We start from the raw sequence: 6,000 nt of genomic DNA, 5'->3' as shown, positions 1-6,000 counted from the left end.
TATTCCTCTGGAGGTCCCTTAAAGTGATGAGAAGGGGCAAACATCTCCCTCTATGACTTTGCCAGGCCCCAGAAATGAGGTTTCTACCTGAGCCTTAACTCCACGGCCCGTTTCGGCACTACCCACCTGGTGTCTTCAGGCTCTCAGCCCATCCCCAGCCGGCCCCGCCCCGCACCCTACCGACCAATCCGAGGCTCCGATCTGGGAGCGTCACAATGGCGGCTTCGCAGCCCCGCCCATGGTGTTCCCATGGTGATAGTAGGTGGCCATTGTGTACAGAGAGGCTCACTTTCCTGAGAGCAGGCAACCTCGGGCATGGAGACCCGCACAGGTACCTTAGGAGCAGGTGAGCAGCTGAGACTGCAGGGAAAACAGTTTCTTCAGAGGGCCCCGCGCCTCCCCCGCAGCCCTCCTTGTTGGTTAGTGAAAATTTTGGGTTCACCTAGCGTGTCTTCTGGTTCCCTCATCTTCTCACGGGTACTCTGGCCTCTTCTTGTCTCCGAAACCAAAGCTGTAGTAACATTCGTGGAGTGCTCTGAGCAAAGCTCGCGGAGCCTCCTGAGGGCCGGTCCTTGTGTCAGGGAGGGGGCAGCCTGGCTCAGTGTTGACCGTATCCGGAGATTTGGTACGGGGGACGGGTGTGTGGTTTGGGCGAGTTTTGTTATGGGTAAATGGGATGTGGAACTGTGTGCCACCTGTGACCATGAAGGGCAGGAAGAGCTTGTTGGGGAAGTGGGCTTAGTTACGGTGGTTAAGAGGCTGAACTAACGAAGCCCACCACCGGTAATACCCATTTCAGCATCTCCCTCTCACTCACATCTCCAAGCTTTCCAGTTTACCTCACCTTCGCTCTTCTTTGAAGCCCTTGTCCACAAAAAATTTATTCACAACCTTAAAGTTGAGGGTTTACTGCAGGAGCCTAAGAAGGGATCCCCCTATTGCTGCTCTGGATCCCTATCTACTCTCCCCACATATTGGAGCATGTCACCTTGAACTTTCCCCCCACCCCATCCCTGTTCCTGAACTTCCCTGTCCTGCTCACACTGGCCCCTTGCAGTTCTCCTGGCTTTGAAAACTGTTCCTCCTGCATGACTCACCTTTGCTGATCATTATATCTAAACCTGCCCCTTGGTCCAAGGCACTCCAAAATAGTACTCCAAAGTAAGGAATACCACTAATAAGCATGTAAGGTAGCGTTCAGCTTCACAGTTCTGGTGGAATTACTAGTCTGGATGCTTCCCTTTCCTGCAGTTGGGAAATGCTGATGTTATCAGCCACCATGACATCATGGTGAGTGGCATGGACTTCCTGTCCCTTGACACTGGGCTTGGCAGGGACTTGTTTTGAAACTCTTGTGGTTATGATGTGAGCAGAGACTTTTTCTCCTGTGTTTCTGCAGCACACAGAATGTATGCTCTTTCTGCAGCAGAAAAATGTATGTGGGTTCTCATTGGTCCCAGGAGAATTAAAGACCCAGGGAGCAGACCTGAGCATACCCTGTTGGCTGAAGTCCAGCCACCCCATGGGTGCATAAAGGTGGAACAAAGTTTTTTACACCATGGAAACTTTGTGGCTGTTTGTACATAGTATTCTGGCAATAACCAACCAATATACTTTTACAGGAACTTTTATACTTCAGAGATAATTTTTCATCTGTGCAACTGGCAGAGATATATAGAGATGCAGACTATGAAATATGTTTGGGGACTTCCCTCGCGGTCCAGTGGTTAAGATTCCATGTGCTTCCAATTCAGGGGGTGTGGGTTCGATCCCTGGTTGGGGAACTAAGATTCCACATGCCTCTTGGTGTGGCCAAAAAATAAAATTTAGAAAACCCCAAAACTATGAAATGTGTTTTTGGTAAGGGCTCAGGAAACAGGAATGCCAATTTGTGGCCATATGTGTTAAAATTATTACACTAACCCATTACTTCTATTACTAAAAACTTTAAGCAACACTTAAGGGTCTTCCCTGGTAGTCCAGTGGTTAAGAGTCTGCTAATGCAGGAGACATAGGTTCAGTCCTTGGTCTGGGAAAATTCCACATGCCTCAGGGCAATTAAGCCCATGCACCATAACTACGGAGCCTGCGCTCAGGGCCTGCATGCTGCAGCTGCAGAGCTTGTGTGCCACAGCGACTGACGCCCGAGCGCCCTGGAGCCCATGCTCTGCAACAAGAGAAGCTGCCACAGTGAGAAGCACACACTGTAACTAGAGAAAATACCAAGACCCAGTACAGCCAAAAAAAACAGGGGGGCATGCACAGAGAATTTTTATTATTATTATTGATAAGGATATTCACTAAAATGTTATTTCAAATGGTGCGTGTTGTGTACAACTCTTTGCGACCCTATGGACAGGGTTGATAAATATTCCCCTGACAGCCTGACAGGCTCCTCTGTCCATGGGATTTCCCAGGCAAGAATACTGGAGTGGGTTGCCATCTCTTATGTCTTCTGCATTAGGAGGCAGGTTCTTTACCACCAGCGCTACCTGGAAAACCCATAAGTGAAAGTGTTAGTCACTCAGTTGTATCCAACCCTTTGCAATCCCATGAACTGTAGCCCACCAGGCTCCTCTGTCCATGGAATTCTCCATGCAAGGATACTGGAGTGGGGATTCCCTTCTCCAGAAGATCTTCCCAACCTAGGGATTGAACCTGGGTCTCTTGCACTGCAGGTGGCTTACTGTCTGAGCCACCAGGGAAGCCCGTTTCAAAGGGTAGTAAAATGTAAATGTTAGTAGGGGACATTGTTGTTTTATAACCCTCCAATGATAGGCAATAGAGCACTTCTGACATAGGCCTCAGTTATAGAGAATGTTTATCAATGTGCCAGGCAAATATTAATAGCTCTCTGCGTGAGGACTGGGACCCACTTTCATCCTATGGCCCAGACTTCACCCTCAGGCCTAACAATATGGAGTGAAGCTTGCCGACAGCCATTTGCTTGCCCACCCTGCTCCTGCCCCAAAGAACTGGAGACAAAAACCTAGTTAGGAATGTCAGGTTCTTCAGCAGGGAGCGGCCCACAGAGGGCTCCAGCAGGAGGCAGGAGCATAGCACTGCAAGGGGAAGGGCACACCATTGTTTTAGGGAAGCTACAGAAACTTGCTATAGTGACTTCACGAGTCTCTCCTATGTTGTCAAGTGGCCCTGGGTGAAGCACTTTCCATGATCTCATTTGATCTTCAGTTTGGGGCTGAGATGGACAGTGGTCACCAGAGCTCAAGGAACAATCTTCCTCAAGGTCTCTGGATGAAAATGACAGCTAACGCCATGGGCACTCATAAGGCTATTCTTAGTTTTTTGAACATATTAATTCATTGAAGGGTACAAGGCAAGGGAAGAGGCTCTCTTACCATTATTCTATAGAAAGGCAGCGAGGCCACAGCCAGTTTGTGGCAGAGCTGGGTCATAAACTTAGGAGTCGTCCCTCAGGTTCCACACACTCAGCCCCTCTGGCCTAGATCCCAACTGGCTCCTGGATCCACCTCACTGGTTTTCAGCCTGACTCTCAAATATCTTCTCTGCCTTACTGCCTGGCCCTGGGAAAAGGGCAGGCCCTGAGGGCTGGGAGTAAGTGAATTGTCCTGTCTGGCCACACTAGGGCCAAAACGTACGGTTTCCTCTTTTTTTAAAAATAATTTTTTAATTGAGTTATAATTCTCATGCTTTACTTGCACAATTCAGTGACTTTGGTATATTTACAGAGTTGTGTAACTATCACCACAGACATAGAGATTTTTTGGGGGGCTACTCCCAGCACATAGGACCTTAATTCTCCAATCAGGGATTGAACCTGTACCCCCTATATTGGAAGAACTTAGCTTAGTCTTGGCTGCTGGACCACCAGATAAATCTCTATACAGTTTCTTCTTGATGCCAAGCCCACTTTTAGGCAGGAATGAAGCCAAGGAGGATCTTGGAGTGGCAGCTGCCGACCTCTCTCAGGCACGAGCCAGGCATCTGTCATCTTGTGGGGTGGGGGCTGGGGGTAAGGCACTCTGGGCTATCCCTGTCTTTGTTTCCTTCCCTTCCATAGCATAGGCATGTCTACTCATGGAGTTCATCAGACAGAGTGAGGGCCCTTGCCAGAAGATGTGATTCTGTTCCCCTGCACCCTGAAGACAAGGCAGTGCCAACACATGATGCAACGATGTGTCCATCTCCGTGGATTCCTGAAACACAGACAGGTCAGTGTACCAGGCACACAGTCATGATTCACTTGCTTTTGTTCTGAACTCAAGAGTCCTAGAAGCTCTCACTCAGTTCCCTGGGACAGTTTTACAGGTGATGTTAGCTGATGCTAAGAATCATGTACCCATGAGTCTTTCTTGTAGTGTCCTTTGCTGAGTATACAGTCCTTCCCATCCTGGCTTTGAGAGGATCTTTTGTTGGACATGCAGTTTCTGGCTCTTAGCTTAAAATGGGTCTTCAGGCAAGCCTGGCAGGAAAGCAGAAGCCATCTGCTGAAGACATGACTGCTTGACCTGGTGAAATTATTACAGTAACCAGCAATATCAGAATGAAAAGAAGTAACGTTTCGAGGGGTTTGATACAGAACTACTTCACACATGACCTTTCCCAGAGGCCTGAGCACCATGACATAGCCAGACCTTCTGAGTCACCCTGTAAAGCGTACAAACTCTAAAACTTTTTTTGAATAAAACATTTTATTTATACTCTGTACATTTTGCATATACAAAATTAACCTCTAAAAGGTTGAACTTCATTTTTAGATTTTAGGGCTTTTCCTACCCTGCAGGCTGGATAAATGGGTCAGCAGGTCAGTTCTTTAATGTTGCTTTAATAAAAAATGTGGAGCTAATTAAATGTAAAGGATAACACTATGCCTCTTATTTCTAGGGTCTCTTACATGTGACTGCTATGACAGGTGGCAAGTGAAGGAGCAAAAATTTCTGGGGCTTTTGCTTATTCAGGAGGCATCAAGATAGATTGGGTTTAAAACCACATTGAGAGCACTGTTTTTTTTTCCCGGAGTTTAGTGTCTGATCATAAGAAAGGCAACACCAAAAAGGCTTATCTGGACAGACTGACCTCTTGGTTGAGGCGGAATCCTGACTTCCTGGGAGGAAGACACAGGCACAAGGTCAGGGACAGAGACTGTCCAGGGCATGTAAAGCCAGCCCTTTCAGGATAAGGTGCAAAGGGAGTAAGACTATGAAGAAAAGCAAGGATTAAAATTGAGGATCAAAGTGAACCCCTGGGTGGGTCTCAGGGATATGGCCACATCTGGTTCGCCCCCTCGAATTGCAGCTCAGGCTCAGGTACACAGAGGACCTCTGAGATGGTGGTGTGTTTACTTCATCCACTGAGACTTAGTAATACCCTGGCCCTACTTCCTGGTGTTCTTTTTTTTTTTTTAAGTCTTTATTGAATTTGTTACAATGTTGCTTCTGTTGTTTATATTCTGGGTTTTGTTTTTTTTTTTTGGCTGGAGGCATGTGGGATCTGACCTCCCCTACCAGCAGTCGAACCCACATCTCCCTCATTGGAAGGCAAAGTCTTTAACCCTGGACAACCAGCGAAGTTCCCCTAGTGCTCTTAATGCCCTACCTTTATGACCTCTCATATACATAGTGTGACATTTATCCTTTCAAGATGAGAAAAACGATTACATATAAAAACTTGAATCACCACAAAATCTATGCAAGCCTAGAATACAGCACTGACACTCACAGCCCTGATTCTCCCTGACACAAATGTCTTGTGCAAATCTGATCCAGGAAAAACTCAATTCCAAGATGAGATAAGGAAAAGAAATTGTTTTGGAGGTCACTACAGGAGAATTCCCCAGGCAAGAATGCTGGAGTGGGTTGCCATTTCCTTCTTCAGGGGATCTTCCTGACTCAGGGATCAAATTCGTATCTCTTGCATCTCCTGCATTGGCAGGCAGGTCCTTTACCACTGAGTCACCCAGGAACCCCCCAAAAGAAGTCCAGGCAACACAAATGGATGAGGAGGGACTGCTGCCATGAG

The 6,000-nt window shown here is 47.3% G+C and overlaps 1 long non-coding RNA gene across 1 annotated transcript in view; it reads left to right on the top strand.

Moving 5' to 3' along the window:
• Positions 1 to 298: 298 nt before the first annotated feature.
• LOC133070008 (uncharacterized) overlaps positions 299 to 6,000 on the top strand; it is a 29,862-nt gene continuing 24,160 nt past the window's right edge. The window contains exons 1-2 of the long non-coding RNA XR_009696056.1: positions 299 to 346; positions 4,043 to 4,193. This is a non-coding gene — a long non-coding RNA (uncharacterized LOC133070008). The remainder of the gene's footprint in view (positions 347 to 4,042; positions 4,194 to 6,000) is intronic.

The sequence above is a fragment of the Dama dama genome, chromosome 15 (genome assembly GCF_033118175.1).
Source record: "Dama dama isolate Ldn47 chromosome 15, ASM3311817v1, whole genome shotgun sequence".
Classification (NCBI taxonomy): domain Eukaryota; kingdom Metazoa; phylum Chordata; class Mammalia; order Artiodactyla; family Cervidae; genus Dama; species Dama dama.
The sequence above is the reverse complement of the archived record's forward strand: the minus strand, read 5'-3'. Positions and strand labels throughout refer to the sequence as shown.